At 42.7% G+C, this 14,811-nt stretch overlaps 1 non-coding gene and 1 pseudogene across 1 annotated transcript; one reads left to right on the plus strand and one right to left on the minus strand.

Annotated features, from left to right (window-relative positions):
• The first annotated feature begins 7,484 nt into the window (after positions 1-7,484).
• On the plus strand, positions 7,485-7,674 carry LOC127492500 (U2 spliceosomal RNA). The gene has a single exon (XR_007922029.1). It is a non-coding gene; the product is annotated as a U2 spliceosomal RNA (small nuclear RNA).
• ORYCUNV1R-PS1588 (vomeronasal 1 receptor oryCunV1R-ps1588 pseudogene) lies at positions 11,243-12,191 on the minus strand (annotated as a pseudogene).

Consider the following 14,811-nt stretch of genomic DNA (forward strand, 5'->3'; position numbering starts at 1 on the left):
TGCCGTATCCCATAAGTTTTGATATGTTGTGTTGTTATCCTCATTTACTTCCAGAAAGTTTCTGATTTCTCTTTTGATTTCTTGAATGACCCAGTGTTCATTCAGGAGCATGTTGTTCAGTCTCCATTGGTTTGCATACTTTCTGGGGTTTCCTGAGTTGCTAATTTCCAGCTTCATTCCACTGTGGTCTGAGAAGCTGCATGGTATGATTCTAATTCTTTTAAATTTGCTGAGACTTGCTGAATGACCTAGTATGTGATCAATCCTAGAGAAGGTTCCATGCACTGCTGAGAAGAATGTAGAATCTTTAGATGTAAGATTGAAAGTTCTATAGATATCTGTTAGATCCATTTGGGCAATAGTGTCGATTAAATCTGCTGTTTCCTTGTTGATCTTCTGTCTGGATAATCTATCGATTTCTGAGAGTGGAGTATTGAAGTCCCCCAGTACTATTGTATTGGAATCTAAGTCTACCTTTAAGTCCCTTAACATATCTTTTAAATAGACCGGTGCCCTGTAATTAGGTGCATATACATTTATAATAGTTACATCTTCCTGTTGAATTGAACCCTTAATCATTATATAGTGTCTCTCTTTGTCTCTCTTAACAGTTTTTGTATTAAAGTTTATTTTGTCTGATATTAATATGGCTACACCTGCTTTTTTTTGTTTTTTTTTTTTTTTTTTTTTGTTGGCATGGAATATCTTTTTCCAACCTTTCACTTTCAGTCTGCATGCATCTTTGTTAGAGAGATGTGTTTCTTGTAGGCAACAAATAGTTGGGTGTTGTTCCTTAAGCCAGTCAGCCAGTCTGTGTCTTTTAACTGGACAATTCAGGCCATTCACATTTAATGTGACGATTGATACATAGTGACTTTGCCCTGCCATTTTCCCGGAGATATATTCTAGTATATGCTTTGAGCTTCCCATGCTCTTTTACTGGTAGGTGTTCTTCCTTTCCCTTCTTTCATATTGATGGCTGTGTTTCTGTGTTTCTGAGTGTAGCACATCTTTAAGTATCTTTTGCAGGGCCGGACGAGTGGCCACAAAGTCTTTCAATTTCTGTTTGCTATGAAAGGTCTTTATTTCACCTTCATTCACAAATGAGAGCTTAGCAGGATATAATATTCTGGGCTGGCAATTTTTCTCTCTTAGCACCTGTGCTATGTCTCGCCATTCCCTCCTAGCCTGTACTGTTTCTGATGAGAAGTCTGCTGTGATTCTGATTGGAGATCCTCTGAGAGTAATCTGACGTTTCTCTCTTGCACATTTTAGGATCTTTTCTTTCTGTTTCACTGTGGTGAGTTTAATTACAACGTGTCGTGGTGAGGATCTCTTTTGGTCATGTTTACTGGGGGTTCTATGAGCTTCCTGTACTAGGATGTCTCTGTCCTTCTGCAAACCCGGAAGGTTCTCTGCTAGTATCTCACTAAAAAGGCCTTCTAATCCTTTCTCTCTCTCCATGCCTTCAGGAACTCCTAGAACCCGAATGTTGGTTTTTTTAATAGTATCCTGTAGATTCCCAACAATATTTTTTAGATTTCTAATTTCCTCTGCTTTGCTTTGGTCTGACTGTATCCTTTCCTGTTCTCTGTCTTCTAAGTCTGATATTCTCTCTTCTGCTTCACCCATTCTGTTTTTAAGGCTCTCTAATGTGTTTGTCATTTGATCTATTGACCTCTTCATTTTGATGTCTCTTCACTATCACACTTTCCTGTTCTACTAGTTTCTGCATTTCATTTTGATTCTTCCTTAAAATTTCATTTTCATGAGAGAGATTTTCAATCCTGTCCAATAAGGATTTCTGTAGTTCAAGGATTTGCTTTTGAAAACTTCTAAATGATCTTATCATAAATTTTTTGAAATCCATATCTTGTATTTCTTCTATCTCATCATCTTCATAATCTTTGCTTGGGGTCTTTTGTTTATTTGGAGGCATCATAATGTCATCGTTGATCTTGTTCCCTCGATTTCTGTGTTTATTGCTTGGCATGGTTAATTCTGTTTCCCTCACTGTGAGTTTTTTTTTTTTTTTATACCATGTCTGTGTTAAGTGGACTGCCTGCTGTTGGAGGAACCTTGGAGGCTTGAGATGGGTGTGGCCTGAGAGCTCTGCTTGGTTCTTCAGGGTTACAGGTGTGCAAAGGTGACACGCTCAGGTTATGCGTGGTAAATCTCTCTTTATTTATGTATTCATTTATTTTATTTTATTTTATTTTTTATTCGGGAGGTAAGTAATATTGCAAGGCTGAGCAGAATGGATGGTATTTAGCTTCAGCTGGCTTCTACCCAAAGAGTCTGTGCAGGCTCGGTTTCTCCTGTGGACTCCCACTGGGTTGCCTAGGCTACTGAATTGTAGCCTTAACTCTCCCCTTTTATTATGTATATCCCAGCTCTTTGTCTCTTGCTGGCCTTTGCAAGGTTGGCAGAGAGTGGAACTTGTCTGTACCAGTATGCCCCCACCTTTTTATTTATTTATTTATTATTTTTTCCTTCTCTCCTGTGGTCAGTCTGTTGAACTTTCCCGCTTCAATGCCCGCTTCCCTCTAAAATTCTGTCCGCCATTTCCCCGCCAATGTCTCCGGTTACTGAGCTCACCTCTGCTTCCAGCGCGGATGTGTGGACTCGGAGCCCTGGGCGTCCCTCCTCTACCCGAGAGGATTATTTTTAACTTTATTTTAATGAATATAAATTTCCAAAGTACAGCTTATGGATTACAATGGCTTCCCCCCACCCCCATAACTTCCCTCCTACCCGCAACCCTCCCCTTTCCTGCTCCCTGTCCCCTTCCATTCACATCAAGATTCATTTTCAATTCGAGATGAGAGGATTTTAACATTCCTTGTCTGGATTTTGAGGAGCGCTGGTTTTTTGTTGTTGTTGTTCTGTTGTGTTTTCCCGCATACTATTTCCTGAGCCCTTATGAGTATGAAGCTAACTGAAAATACATCTTTGTAAATAAAAATTAAGAATGGGAACAGGAGAGGGAGAAGGAAGAAGGGTGGGAGGGAGGGTAGGATGGGAAGTATCTCTGTGTTCCTGAATCCATAAGTATGAAATACATGAAATTTGTATACCTTAAATAAAATTTAAGAAAAAAAAAACCACGCCTGCTTATTTTTTTCTAAGGAAAGCTGCGGTTGTTACCGTGGCATTTACACAGGTAGGGCAGATGCGGTTAGGAAGGGCTATCAATTCTGGGCATGCTCAGATGGGCGCTCTCGCCTTGGCCCCCACGCACACGTGAGCGAGCCTGGGCGCAGAGCGTGGCGCCGAGGTAATTTGAAGGCCAGAGGCCTTGGGAGCCCAGGTGCTGGGGCAGGCGCGGGGCTCTGCTGGGCTGTGGGCCTAAGCTCCTCGCATGGCCAGACCCGGCGCGGTGATCTTCTCTCCTCACCTGACCCTGGCTTCGCGAAGCCGCCGCCTGGAGGAGACTGCGACCTTCCGGGAGCGCTGCGTCCCGGCCTCCGCGGGACGGCCTCAGAGATGGGGAGGACTGGTGCTGTTTGCGCGGCACCCGGCGGAGGTGCCCGGGTAGGTGGCGATGACCCGGCAGGCTGGCGGGCTGGTGGCGGGGTCGCGCGGGCCGGGCGGGCTGCTGCATCGCGCAGGCCGGGCGGGCTTCGGGCACAGTTTCGCCTGCAGCCTGGGCTCCGCGCCGCCACGCGGGCAGCGAGCTGGGACCGGGCTCTCGCGGCCCGGGGCGGCCTGGGGGCTCAGCTCCCGGCGTCGCGGCTCCGGGGGCAGGGACGCGGCCTGGCGACACGGATTGCGCGTTCTTGGCTGTGCCACCTCTGGACCAGGCCGAGGTGTTGACTTTCTTTTTTTTTTTCTTTTTTTCTTTTTTAACTTTTATTTAAGGAATATAAATTTCCAAAGTACGACTTATGGATTACAATGGCTTCCCCCCCCATACCGTCCCTTCCACCCACAACCCTCCCCTTTCCCACTCCCTCTCCCCTTCCATTCACATAAAGATTCATTTTCAATTATCTTAATATACAGAAGATCAGCTTAGTATACATTAAGTAAGGATTTCAACAGTTTGCTCCCACATAGAAACATAAAGTGAAAAATAATAGATGATTTTTTAAATGATGATGAAATCAGATCAGACCTATTGTCATGTTTAATCCCAGTGAGAGTCAAGTTGGGAATTGATAATTTCTTTTTTTTTTATTTTTTATTTTTTTTTTTACAGAAGATCAGTTTAGTATGCATTAAGTAAAGATTTCAACAGTTTGCACCCCCATAGAAACACAAAGTGAAATATATTGTTTGAGTACTCGTTATAGCATTAAATATCAATGTACAGCACGCTAAAAACAGAGATCCTACATGAGGAGTAAGTACACAATGACTCCTGTTGTTGACTTTACCACTTGACACTCCTGTCTATGGCATCAGTAATCTCCCTATGCTCCAGTCATGAGTTTCCAAGGCTATGGAAGCCCTCTGAGTTCTCCGACTCTTATCTTGTTTAGACAAGGTCATAGTCAAAGTGGAGGTTCTCTCCTCCCTTCAGAGAAAGGTACCTCCTTCTTTGAAGACCTGTTCTTTCCACTGGGATCTCACTCACAGAGATCTTTCATTTAGGTTTTTTTTTTTTTTTTTTTTTTTTGCCTGAGTGTCTTGGCTTTCCATGCCTGAAATAATCTCATGGGCTTTTCAGCCAGATCCGAATGCCTTTAGGGCTGATTCTGAGGCCAGAGTGCTATTTAGGACATCTGCCATTCTATGAGTCTGCTGAGTATCTCGCTTCCCATGTTGGATCACTCTCCCCTTTATTTATTCTATCGGTTAGTATTAGCAGGTACTAGACTTGTTTATGTGCTCCCTTTGACTCTTAGTCCTTTCATTATGATCAATTGTGAACTGAAATTGATCACTTGGACTAGTGAGATGGCATTGGTACATGCCACCTTGATGGGATTGAATTGGAATCCCCTGGTATGTTTCTAACTCTACCATTTGGGCCAAGTCAGCCTGAGCATGTCCCAAATTGTACATCTCTTCCCTCTCTTATTCCCACTCTTATGTTTAACAGGGATCACATTTCAGTTAATTTTCAACACTTAAGAATAACTGTGTGATAATTACAGAATTAAACCAGTCATATTAAGTAGAACAGACAAAAAAAAAAAACTAAGAGGGATAATGTATTAAGTTGTTCCTTAACAGTCAGGGCTATGCTGATCAAGTCACCATTTCTCATAGTGTCCATTTCACTTCAGGAGGTTTCCTTTTTGGTGTTCAGTCAGTTGTCACCGATCAGGGAGAACATATGGTATTTGTCCCTTTGGGACTGGCTTACTTCACTCAGCATGATGTGTTCCAGATTCCTCCATTTTGTTGCAAATGACTGGATTTCGTTGTTTCTTACTGCGGTATAGTATTCTAAAGAGTACATATCCCATAATTTCTTTATCCAGTCTACTGTTGATGGGCATTTAGGTTGGTTCCAGGTCTTGGCTTTTTTGAATTGTGCTGCGATAAACATTAGGGTGCAGACTTTCTGTAGTTCTGAAGGCTTGGGAGGCGCGGAGTGAGGTCGGTGGGCTCTGCTGCCAGCGTCACGTGGGTTTTGGGGCGCAGTGGCCAGGAGTCTCGATTCTTTAAAATGGTCACACAGTGAGGGGATGGTCGCTTCTAAAATTCGCTTTTAACAAGCACGGTTTAATATTCCATGTATTTGAGAGGGAGAGCAGGAGGGGGGAGGAGTTGAAGGAGCCACCATCCCCTGGCCATATCCTGCAATGTTCCCAAAGACCTGGGTGTGGGGCAGCCAGGGCCTGGAAATGCAGTCCAGGTCTCCCCCGTGAGTCGCTTGAGCCATCACAGCTGCCCCCAGGTCTGCGTGGGCAGGAAGCTTGGAGTCAGCAGTCCACGCTGCCCTCCAGAGTGGGACACCCGTGTTGACCACCAGGCTGAGCACCTGCTCCTTGGCTCCGAAGTTCCCACGGAGAAGGTCTGTAACTGGGTAAATTCCCCAACCTAACTGAGAACTTTGCCTGCTGCGGTTGCATTTCAGGATATTTAGGAATTGGTTCCCAATAGGACAAAACCTTTTGATTGCTAGATTCCCAGCCAATGCCACTGACTTCTCCAGGTGAAAGGGCTTCCTTCAGACAGGTGCGTCTCATGGGGTGTGCTCCTGTGGCTGGGTTACTAGTTACAGCTCCTTTTAGCCTTCAAAATGCCTATGATACGTTTTGGTATTACAGAACCGCATTTCAAGCAAAGAGCTTTATTTCTGTTAATGTGTTTTTAATCGTCTTTCATTGTGCTATTATAATCACTATAGCTTTGCAGTATATTTTAAGCCACATACTGTGCTCTTTGTTCTGTTGGATTGTTTTTGCTGTTGGGTCTTTCATGCATCAGTGAAGAAGCAAAGTGACTCCATTTTAAAACAATAAAAAAAGCAGCCTCTGTTACCCATAGCAGACCTGGGTCCTTGTAAAAGCAGGCCTTCAGGCATTCTGGAGATATCAAAGCTTACCAGGGACAGGTAGCTTGGTAGACCAAGGACAGCAAAGCAGAGATTGCTAAAGAAAGTCACTCCCTGCGCCCAAAGCTTCCGTGCTGTTAGCCCCCGCTGTAACTCCCTGTACCCAGAGCTTCCATGCTGTATGTAACTCTTTTTTCCTGCTGATGTAGCCCTTTTTTCCTTTAAAAACTCTCCCAAACAAAGACAGGGGCCTCACTGGGGCCCCACTCCTTCCTCCGCTGTGCCGTTTGGTTGGATGGAGTCCCTGTCGTGGCTTGTACTCCCAAATAAACCTTGCTTTTGCAGTTTGGTGTGATCGAGTCTCTGGGGGTCTCTGCGGGGATCTAATGATCTGGGAACAACCTATTTTTTGGTGCCCAACATCAGTAGTGTTTCTGGTTTTCTGGAATGTGCCCTTGGTAATTTGATGGAGATTGCATTGTGTCTGCATGTCAGTTTATATAATACGGACTTGTAAATGGTACTTACTCTTCCATTCCCTGCATATGGGAAGTTGTTCTATTTCTTCATGTCCTCTTCAATGCCTGTCACTAGTGATTCATAGTTGTAATTGTAGAGATCTTCTGCAGTACATTTGTTTTACAGTAAATTTGTTGAAAATTATTATCTTTTTAAAAGATTTATTAATTTGAAAGCAAAGGTAAAGAGAGGGAGAGACAGGAAAAGAGAGCTCTTCCATCTGCTGGTTCACTCTTCAGATGGCCACAATAGTCAGGGCTGGAGCAGGCTGAAGCCAGGAACCAGGAGCTTCATCTGGGTTTCCTAGATAGGTAGCAGTGGCCCAAGCACCAGGACCATGTTTCGATGTGTTCCCAGGGACATTAGAAGGAAGCTGGGTAGGAAGTGAAAGTAGCTGGGGTATGCACCAATGCCCATACATGATGCCAGCATCACAGGTGGTGGTAGTTTTATCTGCTACACCGTAACATGGGCCCCTTAATTATATTTTAATGACTATAATGATATCTGCTCTATCACTTCTCGGCCTTTTGGCTAAGATCAAGTGTAGCATCTGCTCTATGGTGATGTCTTCTCCCTAGTTCTGACTGGTGATCCATTCCTTTCTCCTATGTATTGATTCTAACAAGGATTTAATTTTCATCCTTGTAAAGATGATTGGCTTAATTTCTCTGTCAGTTTTTGAAAGTAGAAGCTCAGATAACCATCCAGGGACTGCTCTTTGTTGGAATATCATTTGATATTATCTATTTTCTTCTATGCAGTGCTTAGGCATCACACACATTGTGACATAGGTTTGCCATTTCGGGTCATTTACACAATTTCTGATTTCCCTTGGGATTGTTAGACTGCTGTGTTTTTAAGAAATGCACAGATTCATTCACAAATCTCAGGATTCCTTTAGTTACTGATAGCTATTTGATTACCTTGTAGTTAAAGAATCTCACTTGTGTTAGTCAGACATTGAGACTTAGAGCTGGCTGCAGGACCAGAACATGGCCTATTACCACAACTACATATCTCATCCCAGGTTAGGTGTCCCAGCTTTAAGTGAATGATATCAATGCATCGGCACATGCTGCAGCAGCTCTATGTGTCAGATGACAACAGTGACTATGGGGCTAAAATTTCCTTAAAAGTAAACAAACTGAGCATTTTAGTGGTTGCCTCCTACTTGCTGCCAAAGATCAAAGAGGTCATTTTATATCTGATGAGAATATTGAGTGATGAGACAGTGGTGCAGTGGGTAGGTGTGATAATGAAAACCCAGGTGTGCTTTTTCTTGTACCTAAAGCAGGTCAGCGAGTGCTGGACCTCATGGTGGTCATGCATCATCTCAACTCCTGTTTCACTCACGCTGCAGATGGGAGAACAGCTGTGCCCTTGCCTCCTTCCTTTGTATTTGAGCTCTGTCACTCACAGGGCCACAAGCACCTGCTCTGGGTCCTGTGACTGGGTCAATTCCCCAGTGTTTCCTATGCCCCTTTCTTGTCCTTCTATCCTGTGTATGTCCTCAGATCACATCTCCATCTTGAAAACTCACATGTGTTTAGTCACTTAAAGTTTGTAACTCAGGACAAGCTCTAGTTATTATGCATCTGATTTGAATTGGACTCTTGGGTTTACCCAATACTTGTTGTAGGGTTAAGTTACCTATTTTTTACATGTCAACATGCAACAACATAAGTAGTTTAACAGAAAAAACCCTGAACTCCATAAATATCTGTGAACCTGGAGAGCACATCTTGTACACAACCATTAATCATTTTGAGGTCAAATATTTACTCATCTAAAGACATGTTAATTATTGAACAGTTTTTTAAATATTTAAGGTATCCAGATTTCATGCAATTTCCATGTACAGATTCAGGAACCTAATGATAATTTCCACCCTATCCTCTCTCTCACCTCTCCTCCTACCCTTCTTCTCCATCCTCTCCAGTTCTCATTCTTAAATTTAACAAATATCTACGTTAGCTTTATACTTATATGTCAAAAAAACACTAAGTAGAGTTCAACAAATAGTATGAAGAAAAAAACCACTGTTCCTCAAAGTCGAGAGAAGGGCTACGAAAAATTATTGAATCTCAAAGTGTAAATTTCACTCCTGTAGATGACATTTAAGTACTGTATTGGTTATTCCAGATCAGGGAAATCATAAGGTATTTGCCTTTTTGGGACTGGATTATTTGACTAAGAATCGTAGTTTCCAGGTGCATCCATTTTGTTGCAAATGACAGGATTTCATGGTTTTTTTTTATTGCTGTGTAGTGTTTCATAGTGTGTATGTATCATAATTTCTTTATCCAGTCTTCATTTGGTAGACATCTGGGTTAAATGCATATCTTGGCTTTTGTGAATTGAGCTGCAGTGAACATAGGTGTGCAGATATCTCTTTAATATGCTGATTTATCTTCATTTCATTAAATTTTCAGGGGTGGGATGGTTGGGTCATTCAACATTGGTTGTATCAGTTTACATGTCACCAGCTGTGGAGTAGGCTACCTTTCCCACCACATGCTTGCCAGCCTTATTTGTTTGTTGATGTCTGTATGACAGGCATTTTAAATGGGGTGATGTCAAATCTCTTTGTGCTTTTCATTTACATCTCCCTGATGGCTAGTGATCCTGAGCATTTTTTTATGTGTCTTTTGGCCATTTGAGTTTTGCCTCTTGAAAAAATACTTACTTAATACCTTTACCCATTTCTTGGCTGGATTGTTGTGTTGTTGAAGTTGAGTTTCTTGAGCTCTTCATAGATTCTGGATATTAATCCTTTTTCAATTGGCATGTTGGCAAATATTTTCTCCCATTCTCTCAGTTGATTCTTCACTTTGCTGAGTATTTCTGCAGTGCAGAAGCTTCTTAGTTTGATGTAATCCCATTTGTTAATTTTGACTTTGACTTCTTCTGCCTCTGTGGTCTATTCCAATCAGGACATTGGCATAGGAAAAGACTTAAGAGTTTCTCCAGTGTTCTCTAGTAATCTGATGGTAGCAGGTTGTAGATTTAGGTCTTTGATTCACTTTGAGTGGACTTTTGTGTAAGGTGGAGGTCCTGCTTCATTTTTCTGCATGTGGAAATCCAGTTTTCCCAGCACGATTTGTTGAAGAGACTGTCCTTGGTCCAGGGAATAGTTTTAGCTCCTTGTTTGAATATAAGTTGGGTGTAGATGCTGGATTGATACCTGGCGTTTCTGTTCTGTTCCATTGGTCTATGTAGCTGTTTTATTTTAACTAGTACCAGGCTGTTTGAATTATAACTTCCTTGTAGTAAGTCTCAAATTTGGTGTTGTGATGCCTGTGGCTTTGTCTTTGCTGTATAAGATTGCTTTAGCTATCCAGGGTCTCTTGTGTTTTCATAGGAATTTTACCATTGGTTTTTCTAGATCTAAGAGGAATGTCATTGGTATTGTGATTGGGGTTACATTGAATCTGTAAATTGCTTTCAGCAGTATGCACACTTTGATCATACTGTTTCCTCTGTGCTTTGAGCCCTGGACTCTGAGAGGCTGAGCACACCTCAGCGTCAAAGATGGGTGCTGAGCCCCTGTCAGTCCTCCAGCCAGGCTCAACATCAGTGGGGAATGTGGATTTTTTTTCATCTGGTAAAATCCCTGGATCACATGCATGCAGAATACCAGCACGACCCTGCTTGTTTCACAATCATGTTGGGCATTTACAAGAGTTTCTGCAGCTGGGACTAACATTGGAAAGGCTGCCTCTCCCCATCTGTTGCCAGATGAGTGCATGGGAATTGCTGCCATTGCCTGTGCTGATGAGATGGCGACTGTCCCTGAAGCAGCTGCTTCAAAATGGCACCCACCCTCTGGCAGCTGGTTGATGTACGCTGTTGTTAGGGTTATGGGAAGAGAGAGATGTGCCCCTATTCTTCTCTGCTGGTTGAGTAAGAACTGTGTTCCCCTCAGGGCTGTGGACTGGACTCCAAGTGGAGTCTGCTGTGTCACTGTAGCTGTAACTACAGTAGCCTGGGCTACTACCATCTGATCTCATCTTGATCTCCAGAGCTGGTGCTTTCTGCAGCTCAGGGCTATTGGGTTCGTTTGTTTTGTGCATGCTTGTTGTGGTGCCTGTGCAGCCTGCACACAGATCCACAGCATCGCTCTTCCTTCCACAGAATGTACACTGTGGTTGTCCCTCCAACTATCCCATGAGAATGCACAGTCTCCACTTTTTTAAAAACCATTTTCTCCTAGCCTAGAAAAGGCTTCCCTGTTCCTATTCTTTCTTGAAATCAGGCATTAATGAAAAATTAAACACTTGCATGCCTTTCCAACATGGATTTGAAAAACTGCATCATTTGCTTTTCACTACTGATGAGCAACAAAGGTCCAGTGGTGGCATAGCCATTGCACACCAACAAATGGATGCACAGGCAAACTGGGTCGCTGTTCCACCACATCCCTGAGAAGGAGTACGCAATGCAGTCCATCAAGTACAGGAGCACAAAGATGACATGAGCAGCAGGATGGTCTGGGTGGCCCTGTGCTCTGGGGAGGCTCTTGGAGAGAGGCTGGTGCTGTGAAGATGCTGGGACCACCTCTTGTGCTTGCACAGGGAGTCACTATGTACCCACTTGAGACGGCCATGAGCCCTAAGAGGGAGGCATCCCAGAAGATCCACAATATGGAAAATGTGTACCTGGAAAGTAGCTCAGGGGCCAAAGATAGCAGGATTTAGTGACAAACATAAGACTGTGGGATGTACAATTTTTTGGTGTCAACTGTGGAGGTTAAGAAATGAGCGCTGATGGACAAATTGAAGACCCATAGGAAGAGAAACCCAGACATGTTTTGATGTGAGGATGTGTGCTGAAACTTTGCTAAACAGGAGCTCCTGGGGCTGAGGGTGACAGCCTGGAGGACACTCAGCAGGCAGGTGGTGCTCAGGGAGAGGCTCCGTGTCACCTGGTACGAGTAGATGACAACTTTACACATGATGTCATCCCATACCTCCTGAGACTCAAAAATGTCTGTGGCTATGACCCCCACAGTGATCAGCATCAGCAGGTGGATGAGGGCCAGGTGCCCAATGGTCAGGTCTGTGGGCCTGGGCCTGTGCTTGAGAAAGAACGAGAGGATTTGGAAGAGAAGGAAGGCGTTGGCTATGATCCCAATGCTGACTTCAGGATAAAAAACATTCCTTACGGCAATAAAACTAGAAAATAAATCTTTTTGCTCATTTTTAAAGGGGAAAAACATAGAGTAAGTCTGTTGAAAAAGTAAGAAAAAAATGGTTAATCTCGAGTATTACTTCATTTATCAGTTGTGACCACAGCTACTGTTCATGGAGATGTCTGGATTAATCTCTGTACATCCTTTTTCACTTGGGAATACTTCAGTCTACCTCAGACTATCTTGGAAGCCACTGTGTTCCTAGCTGCACACCTGCCCATCATGATTGGAGCGTACAGCCCTTTCTGGACTCCCACAGGACCTGGACAATAAAGTGGTCACTAGATTAAAGGTTGTTTCATGATTTTTACCTTACTTTTAGTTTTTCACCTGAAGGGCAGTGAGTTCCTTCCCTTTGCATCTGCAGAATCCTCATAAAGTTCTGGATCCACAGTAGGAATGAACTCTCATAAGAATTTTAGGAAAGTAGGAATGAGATATTCATATGCAGTAAGTGGCAAGGGTCTGTCTATGCATGGAACTGTCTTACGTCTCTGTTAGGTTTATATTCAGTTATTTCCAGAGAAATTTTCTTAACACTTGAGAGTTAGCATAAATGTGAGTTAGTGTGTGCTCTGAATTTAATTGTATCACCTGACGTTCACTCAACATGTGATGCTCTGTATGGGTAAGCGTGTCCCTTATTAGAGATGCTGTGTGTGCAAGGGTGTTACATATGTGTGTGAACAGGTGCAGGTCCTGTTACATACGTGTGAGAACAGGTATATGTCCTGTTACATACATGTGTGAACAGGTGCAGGTTCTGTTACATATGTGTGTGAACAGGTGTAGGTTCTATTACATACGTGTGTGAACACGTGCGGGTAACAATAGTCTCTGCAGAAACTGCAGGCACTGCTGTCCCTGTGATGGTCTCCTCCTCTCACCTTGAGAGAGTGCTGTCCCCTCATATTTTTTAATAGAAAGCTTTTATTTAATAAATACAAATTTCATAAGTGCACCTTTTGGGTTATAGTGGTTGTTCTCTAATTTGCCTGCTCTGTCCTTGCCTGGAGGAGCAGGGTCTGAACACCTTCTGTTCCATGGTTCCTTCCTGCTCCATTCCTGCCTCATAGAAATCACAGTGGATATGTTCACAGTCTATGTAGACGGATGATTCTTTTCTACAGAAATGATGATGGGACAAAGTTCTAAACAGTCTTTTGTGTCTTTCCTGTACCTAAAAAGAAACTCAACTGTTTACTATGTATCTATTTCACATAAGCTAGGCAAAATATTCTGATAGTGTTTTAAAATAATAACATTTAATAAAAAATAAGTTAAGGTAATGCTTTAGAAAATTGCATAAAATTACTAGGAAAGGAAAATCTCCTTTTTCTCTCCATCTCTCTGTAACCCTTCCTTTCAAGTAAATTAATTAATCTTTAAAAACCATCAAAGTTCTATACTTCTATTTTCTTATATGTTGAAATATTTGAGAATTTCCTTTAAGTTATTGGAAATAGGTATAAATGTTTAAAATCTTGTTGTTTTTTTTTTAAATTTGAACAACACATATAAGAAAGGTCTTTAAAACTTAAAGTGCATATAGAATATGTATAGATTTCAAAATATTCTGTTTAACCAAAATATGGTTACCTTTTAATTCTGTGGTCCTCGCATGCTTTGAAGTTCTCTTGGGTGTACTGTGCTTTAACTCAGATTTAAAAATATAACTGTATCTGATATAAGTATGGACATATAATATTAGAACACTGATCTGCCAGCTTCCTCATTATTGGTAAGTTGGGGTTGGTGGACAACAGAAGTTGAGTGTTTGTCAGGGGCGTGTGTAAGAAAAGGCAGGACAGATGATGCCACAAAGTAGGGATCATATCAGGAAGTACCATTCTCATGGATCATTCTTCAAACCACTGGAAAAGCCTTGCTTTGCCTATGGACGGAATTCCCCAGAAGGAGCTGAAAGACATCTCCTTCTTTCCCAGGGTAGTGATCAGGAAGAAGACACATTTGGATGCATCCAGGGTACCCACTGATGGTGTCTCTGTGGAGGATCAGGAGAGACGGCTGAAGACAGGAGTGTTCTCCCCCAGCTGTGACCTCACAGTGCTGAGTGCACACTGCAGCTGTCATTGCCAGATGTTTACATTTTTATTTTATGCACACATTGAAAGGAAGCTAAATATATCTAATACCTGGTACTGTGTTATTTTATGAGAAAACATTCCTTAAGATGTGAACATTTCAGAAAAGAAAGTGTAGAAATGCTGTCAGCTAGTTCTCCCCAGCTGTGCCTGCTCACACAGCCCTGAGTAGCACACATGGAGTAGGAGAGTAGAGGATGGTACAGAAGTCTTTGCATAGCAGGAGAAGCCAGTAGACCCTCCTCCAGCACAGCTCCTAGGAATGGCAATGCTGACACCACACCTGCTCTCCTGATGCACCAAGCCCAAAATCTATTTTCCACACAGGAGACAGCAACCTGCCCTCAGAGAGACCTGAAGTTCTGAATACAGTGACATAAAGCACAGGCAAATCCTGTGGAAGAAAGTCCTGCAAGAGTTCTCACTCGCACAGGTTGCACCATGGGAGAGGAAGGGAAAGGCTAAGTGAGCAGGTTAGGAGAACAAAACATGCACAGAATAAGAAAGTCAACAGGAAGTCAGCATTTCACTGAATGCTCACT

Source organism: Oryctolagus cuniculus, chromosome 10, assembly GCF_964237555.1.
Source record: "Oryctolagus cuniculus chromosome 10, mOryCun1.1, whole genome shotgun sequence".
NCBI lineage: Eukaryota > Metazoa > Chordata > Mammalia > Lagomorpha > Leporidae > Oryctolagus > Oryctolagus cuniculus.